Source organism: Salvelinus fontinalis, chromosome 6, assembly GCF_029448725.1.
Source record: "Salvelinus fontinalis isolate EN_2023a chromosome 6, ASM2944872v1, whole genome shotgun sequence".
NCBI lineage: Eukaryota > Metazoa > Chordata > Actinopteri > Salmoniformes > Salmonidae > Salvelinus > Salvelinus fontinalis.
In genome coordinates, this window is record NC_074670.1 from 51925829 (window position 1) to 51940257 (window position 14429).

The window sequence follows — 14429 nt, forward strand, 5'->3', positions numbered from 1 at the left end:
CTGCATCAGTTCTAATTTAGCCTATGTGTGTGCGTGCGTGTGTATGTTTGTGAGTAAGTGTGTATGTGTGTGTGTGTGTCATGTGAGAGGAAGTGATGGGAAAGAGAAGAGAACCATTTGAACCGCTGCATCCCTAAAGGTAGGCGTTCAAAGCACTTCAAAGCCCATCACTAAATAACCACTGATAGTTCAAAACAGCAGCAAAACACTGAGCCCAGCTCATCCCTAAACAGACAGATCAACAGACAGGTAGACATAAGCAGGTAGGCAGGCAGAACGACAGGCACGCAGGCAGGCAGACAGAAAGACAGGCACGCAGTCAGAAAGACACGCACACACACACACACACACACACACACACACACACACACACACACACACACACACACACACACACACACACACACACACACACACACACACACACACACACACACACACACACACACACACACACACACACACACACACACACACACGCTGACAGTGGGTCTGTTCTGGTGATGGGTATTACAGCAGGCGAGCAGCAGCAGGGGACTCCTGACACTAATATATTTTCACATGAAAAAGAGGAGATAGAAACCGTGATGGACAGAGAAAAAGAAAAACAGCAAAGGAGAGTGATACACGGAGAGGGATGAGAGAGAGAGAGACTGAGCAAGAAAGAGAGAAAGCGAGAGAGCGAACAAGACAGTAGGGCTGAGGCGGGAGCCCAGGGGAGGTGGCGAGGAAGACGGACAGCAAAAGATAGTGGATGGGAGGTTGGAGAAAGAGACAGACAGGCAGGGAGAGATAGAGGCAGGCTAAGCTCCTTGGGGACGCTGGGAGTTTTATTATCATTCACATCCACTCTGATCCCTGTCCCTCGCCACCTGTGGCCATTTTGGAGCAATCCTGACCCGTTAGTGCGCTGGGCTCTCCATGGACCACCTGCAATTAAAAAGCCAGGGAGGAAACAGATTAAACAGGAACATCTCAAATCCATAATCCCCTTGCTGCTCCTGCTGCCGTGGCCTTTACGACTTCTGTTGTCCTCCTGGGGGAAGAGTCTGTGAAGTAGAGGGAGAGAAAGAGAGAGAATTTAGTCTGCAAGAGAAAGTCTAGTTTGCTATTATCGGTGACATTCACCATCCTAATGTAAAACAGACAATCTTGCATTTGTCTCTGTCCGATACCTATGGTTTTTCACCAGTACTTCTCATTAAGGACGATGCTGCCATCGCAAAGTGTGTCGGCATGGATTTGTTTTTAAATGTTAGAGCATGTACTGTAGCATAACGAAGCAAGGCGTGAATGACAAACAACGTGTAATGATGTGTAGCATATTATAGTGTTGTACTGTAGCATACAGCATTGTAGCATTACGTAGTGTTAGCCTTGCTTAGTTGTCGTTTCCACCATGCACTCCCCATGCTAACTGACTGACAGGAGAGATGACACTAGTGGTGTGAAAGTCAGATCAGGGAGAGAGGAAAGTTGGTCATTATTTAGGTATACAAATGTGCTTGTCTGTTTAAGTGTGCTTTGGAAATCTGACAGGGATTAAATGGACATGTCATAATGCAAAGTAGACAGATCTAAGACTGAGTGAGAGAGAGAGAGAGTAGGAGAGAGGCAGAGAGAGGAGAGGGGCAGAGAGAGGAGTGAGGCAGAGAGAGGAGTGAGGCAGAGAGAGAGAGAAGGTGAGAGAAAGAGAGAGGAGAGAGGCAGAGAGAGGAGTGAGGCGGAGAGAGAGGAGTGAGGCAGAGAGAGAGAGAGGCGAGAGAAAGAGAGAGGCAGAGAGAGAGAGAAAGAGAGAGGCAGAGAGAGGAGTGAGGCAGAGAGAGAGAAGGCGAGAGAAAGAGAGGCAGAGAGAGAGAGAGGAGAGAGGCATAGAGAGGAGTGAGGCAGAGAGAGAGAGAGAAGGCGAGAGAAAGAGAGAGGCAGAGAGGGAGAGCCTCTGCCTGTGAATAACCATTTGGCTTACTCACTGTTGGCCTGCTGCACGTTCTCAGACCGTCAATCTGGATGTAATGTTTTATTCATGTCCTCTATCGCTCATTTCACACTCTCTCTCCCATTCACTCACTCACATACACACAATCTCCCTCTCCGTTGCTCTCTCATTATCGCACTCTCTAACACACTCCCTTGCAGTGGTACTTTACAGTCAGTAGAGGAAGTGAAAGAATACTCCTCATCTGAGATGAGCTAAACATATTCATTTTGGTTCCTTCCTTTGTGTCTCCAACAGCCCAACCAGACAACAGAAGCATATCTTCCTTGATTTCCTCTTATTTCAAACCGCTGTCTCTCTCTCCCTTCTTTCTCATATTCCTTGTCTCTCTCTCGCTGTTATTTATGTGTGAGGATTGGTATAGCGTATTCTAATCTTTCCAAATGAATTACATCTCCCCTCGTTATTCCTTCCTCCTAAGGCTCTCTAAGATCTCTTTCTTTCTCAGTGGAATTGAATATTGCTTTTGTAATCTTGCAGACGGAGGGCCTTTGGTCATGCATTGGGTTCTGATGGCTGTTCCTGGTGCTGATGCAGGTATGTGTGTGTTTCTGCTGCTCTCAGCTTCCTGTGCTGATTAAACCCAGGGTTAAACAGGGGTCAGGTGAAACTAATTATGAGACTGACACCTGTAGTTCATTCAAATGTGAATAACAGTTCGATATCTGCGGAAGTGTTTTCTTTGCTGCAGTAGGTCTATCTACTCTCTCAGGGGGGCTTGTGAATGCTGTGTAGGCCATCTAGAATACACCGGGAATTTTATATATGTGATCCAGATATTTTGACTTCTTACTTCTCTAAACATTTATTTTTTCAATATTCTTTCCCAACAGAGTTCTGAGATTTCTCATAGATTTCTCATTTCTCGTAGTTACTACATGATTCCATATGTTTTATTTAATTGTTTCAATGTCTTCACTATTAGAAAAAAAACGAACCCCCCCCCCCCCCCCCCCCCCTCTGGAATGAGTAGGTGTGTCTAAACTTTTGACTGGTACTGTATGTGTTTTTTAGAAGTGAATGTAAGTCTAGTGGTTCTTCCTGTCTCAGCTGTCTCGGTGTACTCTGGCTTTATTGACTGGTAGTAGAGGACGTGGGAGGCAGATTGCTCCCTGATGGCATTGGTATGCACATAGCACACAGCAGACTCTCTAAATCTTATTGAAATATTCAAGACTCTCCTCTTTAATTGTGAATAATAGCATCAGGAATAGAATCAGTATAACGAATCCCTACTTCACCAATTATACTGGCATCAATTTGCTTCAATCTAGAGAGAAAGGGCGAGAAGATGTGTGTGTGTGTGTGTGTGTGTGTGTGTGTGTGTGTGTGTGTGTGTGTGTGTGTGTGTGTGTGTGTGTGTGTGTGTGTGTGTGTGTGTGTGTGTGTGTGTGTGTGTGTGTGTGTGTGTGTGTGTGTGTGATAACCAAGCCCAAGGTAATAAAACACTTTTTTTTCTCTTCTCCTCACTTCTTTTGTAGAGAGAGAGCTGAGTTGCTATGCAGATTTATTCTGAATAATAGCAAGATGTGAATACATCCATACCAGTCAGGGTCTGTGTTCCTTATCGAGGTGAGTCTCACACAATAACACTGTCCTGAGGGACTCAGTCTATCTGGGAGACTAATGGCGAGAGACACATAATAGAGAAACAATTCAGCATAGAAAAGTCAGTAATGTGTTTTGACTTAATAAATCTGCTGTCACTCACTGAGACACGTTTTGAGTAATGTTTGATATTCTTGGCATTAGATAAGAGGTATTTTATCTTTGTAAATCTATCATTCTATCAACAGAGAGACGAAAGGGAGAAAAACAGAGTTGAACTCTCAGCTAAGACCTAAATATTGCAGGGAGTAAACTGCAAAGAGACTTAAAACTTCTTTATGATAGGGTGCCGCATTTTCACTTTTGGATGAATTGCGTGCCCATAGTGAACTGCCTCCTACTCTGTCCCAGATGCTAATATATGCATATTATTATTACTATTGGATATAAAACACTCAGACGTTTCTAAAACTGTTTGAATGATGTCTGTGAGTATAACAGAACTCAAATGGCAGGCAAAAACCTGAGAAAAAATCCAAACAGGAAGTGAGAATTCTGAGACTGGTCAATGTTCAACTCATCGCCTATTCAATTCCCTGTAAGATATGGATCTGTTTGCACTTCCCATGCCTTCCACTAGATGTCAACAGTCTGTAGAATGAGGAATGAAGCCTCTAGTGTGATGTGGGGCCGGATGGGAGGTGTTTCAGTCATTGGTCTGGCAGAATGCCAGTTCCTGGTCACGCGCGTTCCAAACGATATCGTCTTGCTTTCCATAACTTTTAGAGACACAAAGGAATTCTCCAGTTGGAACGTTATTGGATAGTTATGATAACAACATCCTGAAGATTGATTCTCTACTTAGTTTGACCAGTTTATTCGACCTGTTATATAACTTTCTGAAGTTTTCGTCCGAGTTCGCCTGCAGCTGCGCGAGCGTTTGGACATGTGCACTTAACATGCTAGCAAAAGTAGCTACTTAGACATAAGTAATGGACATTATCGAACAAAACAACAATTTATTGTGGAACTAGGATTCCTGGGAGTGCATTCTGATGAAGATGATCAAAGGTAAGGGAATATTTATGATGTAATTTCGTATTTCTGTTGACTCCAACATGGGGGAGAAATATTGTTGTTTTTGAGCGCAGCCTCAGATTATTGCATGGTGTGCTTTTTACATAAAGGTTTTTTGAAATCTGACACAGCGGTTGCATTAAGAACAAGTGTATCTTTAATTCTATGTAAAACATGTATCTTTCATCAACGTTTATGATGAGTATTTCTGTTATTTGATGTGGCTCTCTGCAATTTCCTCTGATATTTTCGAGGCATTTCTGAACATGGCGCCAATGTAAACCAAGATTTGTGGATATAAATATGCACATTATCGAACAAAACATAAATGTATTGTGTAACATGATGTCCTATGAGTGTCATCTGATGAAGATCATCAAAGGTTAGTGATTCATTTTATCTCTATTTCTGCTTTTTGTGACTACTATCTTTTGCTGGGAAAATGGCTGTGTTTTTCTGTGGCTATGTACTGAGCTAACATAATCGTTTGGTGTGCTTTCGCCGTAAATCCTTTTTGAAATCAGACATGTTGGCTGGATTCACAACATGTGTAGCTTTAATTTGGTGTCTTTCATGTGTGATTTCATGAAAGATTGATTTTTATAGTAATATATTTGAATTTGGCGCGCTACATTTTTTCTGGCTTTTGGCCAAGTGGGACACTACCGTCCCACATATCCCAGAGAAGTTTTAACAGGAGGGAGTAGAAAAACATGGCGTCTCACTCACAGGTGTTGTAGAAGGGGAAATGTCAGGGCTGGTCTGATAAACACACACACACACACACACACACACACACACACACACACACACACACACACACACACACACACACACACACACACACACACACACACACACACACACACACACACACACACACACACACACACACACACACACACACACACACACAGACACAGTGAACCTCTGCCCTCAAACCCCTCCTCTTACCTTCAATCACCCCACATCTAAATATCTCTATTTCCTTCCCTGCTTCCCCTTTCACCCTCCGCAACTTGGAGTCGGATAGAAATGAATACATGAACAAACTGCGGAACTTCAGTTGACATCCTAATATACTACACACAGGACTGGAGGGCAATTACAAAAATAAAAGGAATGAGAGAGAAAGAGAGGGGGGGTCAACAACAAATGATTGAGAGGCAGAGAACCTCTCCACATATGAGATGCGTTGGAAATTAGATTTCCAGTTTCCAATGAATTTGTAGCCAGTGCTTCCCAGCCATAGGCATAATACATGACCTGGGTGTTAATGTGTTGTGATTCCTTTCTTTTCCCACTTCACTTCCTCGAACAGCATATTGACTTTTTCAGCTGTGTTTATTAGAATTTCTCATTATCTTGACATTTCACTGAGGCTTTGCAGCTTATTGGGATCCCAGAGTGGTCTGACGTGTTGACTCGAAAGGAAGGAGGCAATCTTCCCTGTGAAATAAAACACTTTCAGAAAGCCTAACAATGCTAGACGGCTGCATGTCTTATTGTCATGTAAAATACAACTTTGGATCGGATGCTGTCATTATGGTGTATGGTAGGGGGAGGCTTCTGAGGGGCCGGAACGGAGCAAATGGAATGGCATCAAAAACCTGGAAACCATGTGTTTGATGTATTTGATACTATTCCTCGAATTCCGCTCCAGTCATTACCGTTCTCCCCAACAAATGTGCCACCAAGTTCCTGTGGTGTATGGTAGGGTTAGGGTTAGGGTTATGGTTAGGGTTAGGGTGTGGATCTGCTCTTACGGGTGTTGTTCTACTGTTATTGGTAGATCTACCACATATGTTTTAAGAGCCCTTGGTTTCCTTCTCTAAGTGGCTGAACTGAAATAACTCCAAGATGTTTTACTGGTCATGTTCCAACAGACCAGTTTGATGTTGAGGAAATATTAACAGGGCAAAGGGTTGAAGGACACGTGGAACAGGGAACAGACAGTAAAATATCCACTTCCTGGGTCAAACAAAACTAACGGTTAGGGTTAAAGGTTGAGATATAGGCCTGCACTACCAATACAGCACATCTATAAGAAGATTAAAGACTGCCTTACAGCCATTTATTTGGGGTTAATGTCTGCCTATAGGAAGTTATGTGGCATCATAACAATGTTATTTTATATAGCCCCAATTGGGGTTTCCTAAATCACATGCAAAATCACATTTAATCACACATTTTCAGGTCAAGTTCAAGATTTCTAAATCACAACGTTGACATGGGTTGACATATCTCCCCCCCCTCTCTCTCACTCTCGCTTGCTCTCTTTCCCTCTCTTTCTCTTTCTCCCGCTCTCTCCCTCTCTCTCCCTCTCTCGCTCTCTCTCTCTCTCTGTTAATCCTCCCAGCCCCATGCAGCCATTCCAACAGGTGAGGGATGTTTGTAGCACAATAACTATTTATACTCTGTCTCACCCAGCCGCTATTTCTAATATTAAATAAATAAAACAAGGCCTTCAATTAATGTGGAATCAGGGCTGCGTTGTCAGTCAGCTTTTCTTCGGATTAGGTCTGGAGCCCCATCGCCGTTTCCTCTCGCCTCGGTCTCTGCCACAAAAGGTGGGGGTAGCATTATGTGAGATGCGTGTTGTGTTAAAGCCCTCAGATTGGGCCTTTTTATGAGCTGGCTTGTCAAGGGGATCATGGCATTTACTGTGTTAAAGTATCACCAGCATGTCAGATCAGACAGGCCCCCGCTTGAGATGGGATGGGCTTTACAATCACACACACACACACACACACACACACACACACACACACACACACACACACACACACACACACACACACACACACACACACACACACACACACACACACACACACACACACACACACACACACACACACACACACACACACACACACACACTGGATCTGTTACTGTACACCATCTTGGAACAATGGGGTAGAGATCTTTACCATTTTGGCAAGGTCAGGCCAGGGTTACTTTAAGAAATGAGGAGATGGGAAACTCTATTGGATTCGTATTAACAGACATTGTGAACGATGCCCGTATGTTGTCAATGGAGATTCTGGGACATGAGAGTTAATTGGGTGCTAGCTCAACAAAAAAAACACTAGCATGAATTACGTGAACAAGAAGCACAACATGACAAATATTTTCTGAGATGTGAGATAATTACCTTGTTGTTTATAATATCGAACAGTTGTAAACATGTTTTTGAGGAAAATAGGCATATTTCTCGACTCATACCCTGACTTTTAGAAGAGATTGTGTGACAATAAGCAACCGCGTGACGCAGCATGACAATTTGAACACGATTGTCTGCTGGGTGGGGTCTTATATGTTCCTCCATTCATTGGCCATTGAGATCAAATCAAATGTTATTTGTCACATACTTTGTAAACAACAGGTGTAAACTAACAGTGAAGTGCTTACGGGCCCTTCCCAAAGAAAAACACTTAATAATAAATGTAATAAAAAATACACAATGAGTAACAATAACTTGGCTATATACACGGGTACCATTACCGAGTCGATGTGCATGGGTACTAGGTAATTGAGGTAGATATGTACATAAAACTAAGACTACAGTGACAGGTAATAAACAGTAACAGCAGCAGATGTGATGATGAGACAAAAAAGTTAGTGCAAAAAAAAAGAAGCTCAACACATACAGTCCAGGTAGTTATTTGGTTAAATATTTAATGAACTGTTTAGCAGTCTTATGGCTTGGGGGTAGAAGCTGTTGAGGGTCCTGTTGGTTCCAGATTTGGTGCATTGGTATAGTTTGCCATGTGGTAGCGGAGCGAACAAAGGGAGCTCGGCCCCAGTGATGTACTGGGCTGTACGCACTACCCTCTGTAGCACCTTGTGGCCGGATGCCAAGCAGTTGCCATACCAAGCGGTGATGCAGTCAGTCAAGATACTCTCAAAGGTGCAGCTGTATAACTTTTTGAGGATCTGAGGGCCCACGCAAAAAAAAAAGTCAGCCTCCTGAGGGGGAAGATGCGTTGTCGTGCCCTCTTCACGACTGTGTTGGTGTGTGTGGACCATGATAGATCCTTAGTAATGTGGACACCTGAAGTTCTCGACCCGCTCCACTACAGCCCCGTCGATGTGAATGGGGACGTTTCATGTAGTCCACAATCAGCTCCTTTGTCTTGCTGACACTGAGAGAGAGGTTGTTGTTATGGCATCACAGTGCCAGGTATCTGACCTCCTCCCTATAGGATGTCTCATCGTCGCCGGTGATCAGGTCTAACACCGCCGTGCCGTCGGCAAACGTAATGATGGTCTGATATGCACTGAGAGTCATGCGCGGCCACACAGGTGTGGGTATCCTACATGGCTTCTGGTGAGCAGGGAGTACAGGAGGGGACTAAGCACACACCCCTGTGGGTAGATATCTTCACGGGTCTAACAGACCCAAAATTACGAGATCGGGTTCGGTTCCTAAATTCAGACTTTTGTCTCGGATCTGGGTCGAGTCTGGTATAATTGCCAGGGGTCTCGGGTATATGCAGTTCAGATTGATTTACTGACTGGACCCGATTGGACCCATCCTCTCTTCATTTAATGTTTGTGAGGTGATGAGAACTGCACAAGCTTGTTTTCTGTGTCAGCCAATTGCAACTCAATAATACATATAGCTTATGTCCAGCTCAAACTGGTTACTGATGCTCACCTCATGTGCACCTGCTGCTGACAAAAGAAAGAACAAGTGAAGCAGCCTTGACCTAGGCTACTGTTGACTGCAAAGCCTAAGTAAAATGAAAGTTAAATGAGAAAGAGTATAGTGAAAAGAAGCTGACGAGGGAAATGTCCTCGGGACAAGTTTTAATATTGTAGTGGATCAAGATGAGAAGAACATTGGTGCAGCCAAATGGACTGTGTGCATCTCACTATTCAGGTTTGATGCAATTTTCAAACTTTTATATATTGATATTCATATTTATTATCATTTGTTTTATCATTATTATTATTATTATTGTATATCATTATTATTATTGTAGGACTATTTAAGAATCAAAACCAATTATTTAAATATAAAAAATTGTTTTAAGGAGGTAAAAACTCTCTGTGGTCATTAAAGATCCCACGGCACTTATTGTAAGAGTAGGGGTGTTAACCCGTGCCCTGGCTGAAATGTCCAATCTGGCCTTCATACCATCATGGCCACCTAATCATCCCCAGCATCCAATTGGCTGATTCATCCCCCCTCCTCTCTCCTGTAACTATTGTAGTGGGTGGGTCCCAAAGACCCTCCCCATTATTGATTAAGGGGACCTTAAGATTCATGTGTTTTGCTGCAGGTCTTATAATAAGATACTGTTGCTATGTGTCTAAAATCTCTGCCACTATATGTTGCACAAGCCATCTATATTAGTCTTTGTGGTTAACCTCTCTGGGGTAGTGGGCAGTATTTTGACATCCGGATGAAAAGCGTGCCCAAAGTAAACTGCCTGTTACTCAGGCCCAGAAGCTAGGATATGCATATAATTGGTAGATTTGGATAGAAAACACTCTAAAGTTTCTCAAACTGTTAAAATAATGTCTGTGGATAACAGAGCTGATATGGCAGGCGAAACCCCGAGGACCACTGATTTCAATGGCTAGTATTTTAATAATAAGGCAAAGTCTTCCCAGATTGCAGTTCCCAGGGCTTCCACAAGATGTCAACAGTCTTTGAGAGTTTCAGGCTGGTTTTTGGAAAAATGACCCAGAAAATGTATTTTTTCTAGGTGGCTCCCATTTTGGCTGTAGCGTTTCCAAGCGCGTGGAGGAAAGCGCGTTCTTTCTTATTTATCTTCGGTAATAAACATACTATTCTCCGTCTTAAATTTGATCGTTTATTTGCGTATTAGTATACCTAAGGTTTGATTATAAACGTTGTTTGACTTGTTTGGAAAAGTTTATTAGTAACGTTTGGGATTCATTTGTATGCATTGTGATGGGGGGAAACTGAGTGGATTATTGACTGAAGCGCGCCAGCTAAACTAAGTTTTTATGGATATAAAGAAGGACATTATCGAACAAAAGGACCATTTGTGATGTAACTGGGACCTTTTGGAGTGCCAGCAGAAGAAGATCCTCAAAGGTAAGGCATTTTTTATATCGCTATTTCTGACTTTTGTGTCGCACCTGCCAGGTTGAAATATGATTTTAATGCTTTTGTATGCGGGTCGCTGTCCTCAGATAATCGCATGGTTTGCTTTCACCTTAAAGCCTTTTTGAAATCTGACACGGCAGCTGGATTAACAAGAAGTTAAGCTTTATCTTGATGTATAACACATGTATTTTCAAGAATGTTAAATATTTGAATTGAGTATTTTTGAATTTCGCGCTCTGCAATTTCACTGGATGTTGGCCAGGTGGGACGCTACCGTCCCACGTACCCTAGAGAGGTTTTAAGCCCTGGCTGTTGCGAGAGTTTGCTTGCAGGCTAGGTCTGAGTCAGACCGAATTTAGATAAAGGGAAGTAACCACTGTCTGGTTTTGATATTTTGATCTTGTGTGACAGTGGATAATTCTAATAAATTCAGAGAAACTACTGTACTAGGTTGCCTTATAAGGTAACCTCAGCTTATTGATACACACATACATTGACTTAGGTGATCATACCACTAGTGAGTGATAAAAAAAAATAAAAAAAAAAATAAATAAATAAAAATAAAAATATTTTTAGCAGACGCTCTTATCCAGAGCGACTTACAAGTACATACATCCATGCTTTTTTTTTTTTTGTACTGGCCCCCCGTGGGAATCGAACCCACAACCCTGGCGTTGCAAGCGCCATGCTCTACCAACTGAGCCACACGGGGCCATTTGATGGTGATCACATGTATAAAATCAGCTGTGCCCTTAGGTGGGGTGCAGAACTTACTCGCAAACATGCGTGCTATGTTCCTGATTGTCAACTTCTGTCTGCAATTGCATTACTAAAGGTTTTGATTGATTTACTTAAAGAAGATATTGTCTGACTGCTGATTTCACCAATAAGCCAAAGATTGACAAGGAACAAGGAACCTACCCCGGCAGTATTCCCCAGGTCGTTGCTGTAAATGAGAATGTGTTCTCAGTCAACCTAATTGGTCAAATAAGGGTACAAAAATAATCAAAGAAATATCAAATGAAATGTATTTATATAGCCCTTCTTACATCAGCTGATATCTCAAAGTGCTGTACAGAAACCCAGCCTAAAACCCCAAACAGCAAGCAATGCAGGTGTAGAAGCACCTAAAACAATAGGCTATACAGTTTTGAATATACTACACATCGAAACACAACTGACAGTTTTTTAGTAATTTATTATAGCCAGTTTGTAACTGTGTATCACTTGGCCAATATCACTTGTTTATTGATGGTGCTGGCAGCGCCCCGTCGGAGGTTTCTATCTCTCTCTCTTTCTACTCTCGGATCCGAACCAGCACATGTCTGTTTGGGTCTGTTTTACCACGTCTTTTCGGAACGGGTCCGACGGTCCTCTGGTCTATTCGGAACGGGTCTCCGTAAATGTTTTATTTATTTATGCATGCTGGGTCGGGTGGGAAAGCCACGGATCCATTTAGGAACGAGTCCAACTTTTTGGGAACCGGGAAAGCCTCTACCTGAGGGGTCCCAGTGTGGTCAGCATGGCGGAAGTTTTGCTTGCCCTCACAACCTAGGGGAGGCCCGTAAAGAAGTCCAGGATCCAGATGCAGAAGGAGGTGTTCAGTCCTACGGTCCTTAGCTAAGTGAGGAGCTTGGAGGGTAATATGGTGTTGAATGCTTAACTGTAGTCAATGAACAGCATTCTCACATAGGTGTTCCTCTTGTCCAGGTGAGATAGGGCAGTGTGGAGTGCAATCGAGATTGCATCATCTGTTGGGGTGGTATGTGAATTGTAGTGGGTCCAGTGTGTCTGGGATGATGGTATTGATGTGAGCCATGACCAGCCTTTCAAAGCATTTCATGGCTACAGATGTGAGTGCTATGGGGCGATAGTCATTTAGACAGGTTAGCTTGGTGTTTTCGGACACAGGGATTATGGTGGGTTCCTTGAAACATATACAGTGGTTCCTCATTTAAAAGTTGCATCATACTGCAGTATAGTGTGCGGTATGCTGAGGTCTGTTAGGCTAAGGTGAGTCGCGGTGCTTGACGTTAATGCTCATTTAAAACACCAGAGGGCGGCTTTGCGCACATCTACTCCATCTAGTCTTTTTTTAAATCATTATTTAATTAACGAAAAGCATGTTGATTAAAAAATATTTCCGGCGCCAACAGAGATGGCCGCCTCGCTTCGCGTTCCTAGGAAACTATGCAGTATTTTTTTTTTTTATGTGTTATTTCTTACATCGGTACCCAAGGTAATCTTAGGTTTTATTACATACAGTCAGGAGGAACTACTGCATATAAGAGCGAAGTCAACTCACCATCATTACGACCAGGAATACGACTTTCCCGAAGCGGATCCTGTGTTTTGCCCACCACCCAACAATGGACAATGGATTGGATCCCAGCCGGCGAACTTAAACAACGTCGCCGTAAAAGGGGCAAACGAAGCGGACTTCTGGTCAGGCTCCGGAGACGGGCACATCGCGCACCACTCCCTAGCATACTACTCGCCAATGTCCAGTCTCTTGACAACAAGGTTGATGAAATCCGAGCAAGGGTAGCATTCCAGAGAGACATCAGAGACTGTAACGTTCTTTGCTTCACAAAAACATGGCTCACTCGAGAGACGCTATCGGAGTCGGTGCAGCCAGCTGGTTTCTTCACACATCGCGCCGACAGAAACAAGCATCTTTCTGGTAGGAAGAGGGGCGGGGGGGGGGGGGGTATGCCTTATGATTAACGAGACGTGGTGTGATCATAACAACATACAGGGACTCAAGTCCTTCTGTTCACCTGCCTTAGAATTCCTCACAATCAAATGTCGACCGCATTATCTACCAAGAGAATTCTCTTCGATTATAATCACAGCCGTAAAACCCTGGATCATTGTTATTCTAACTTCCGCGACGCATATAAGGCCGTCCCATGCCCTCCTTTCGGAAAAGCTGACCACGACTCCATTTTTTTGCTTCCAGCCTACAGACAGAAACTAAAACAGGAAGCTCCTGCGCTCAGGTCTGTTCAACGCTGGTCCGACCAATCTGATTCCACGCTTCGAGACTGCTTCGATCACGTGGATTGGGATATGTTTAGCATTGCGTCCAACAACAACATTGACGAATACGCTGATTCATTAGAAAGTGCATTGGCGATGTCGTACCCACAGCAACTATTAAAACATTCCCAAACTAGAAACCGTGGATTGATGGCAGCATTCGCGCGAAACTGAAAGCGCAAACCACTGCTTTTAACCAGGGCAAGGTGAGCGGAAACATGACCGAGTACAAACAGTGTAGCTATTCCCTCCGCAAGGCAATCAAACAAGATAAGCATCAGTATAGAGACAAAGTAGAGTTGCAATTCAACGGCTCAGACACAAGAGGTATGTGGCAGGGTCTACAGTCAATCATGGATTACAAAAAGAAAACCAGCCCCGTCGTGGACCAGGATGTCTTGCTCCCAGACAGACTAAATAACTTCTTTGCTCGCTTTGAGGACAATACAGGGCCACTGACACGGCCGCTACCAAAACCTACGGACTCTCCTTCACTGCAGCCGAAGTGAGTAAAACATTTAAACGTGTTAACCATCGCAAGACTGCAGGCCTCGACCGCATCCCCAGCCGCGTCCTCAGAGCATGCGCAGACCAGCTGGCTGGTGTGTTTACGGACATATTCAATCAATCCTTATCCCAGTCTGCTGTCCCCACATGCTTTAAGAGGGCCACCATTGT

The 14429-nt window shown here is 43.5% G+C and overlaps 1 non-coding gene across 1 annotated transcript; it reads right to left on the bottom strand.

Annotated features, from left to right (window-relative positions):
• Positions 1–11347: 11347 nt before the first annotated feature.
• On the bottom strand, positions 11348–11423 carry trnaa-ugc (transfer RNA alanine (anticodon UGC)). Its single transcript has one exon. It is a non-coding gene; the product is annotated as a tRNA-Ala (tRNA).
• Between the last annotated feature and the right edge of the window lie 3006 nt (positions 11424–14429).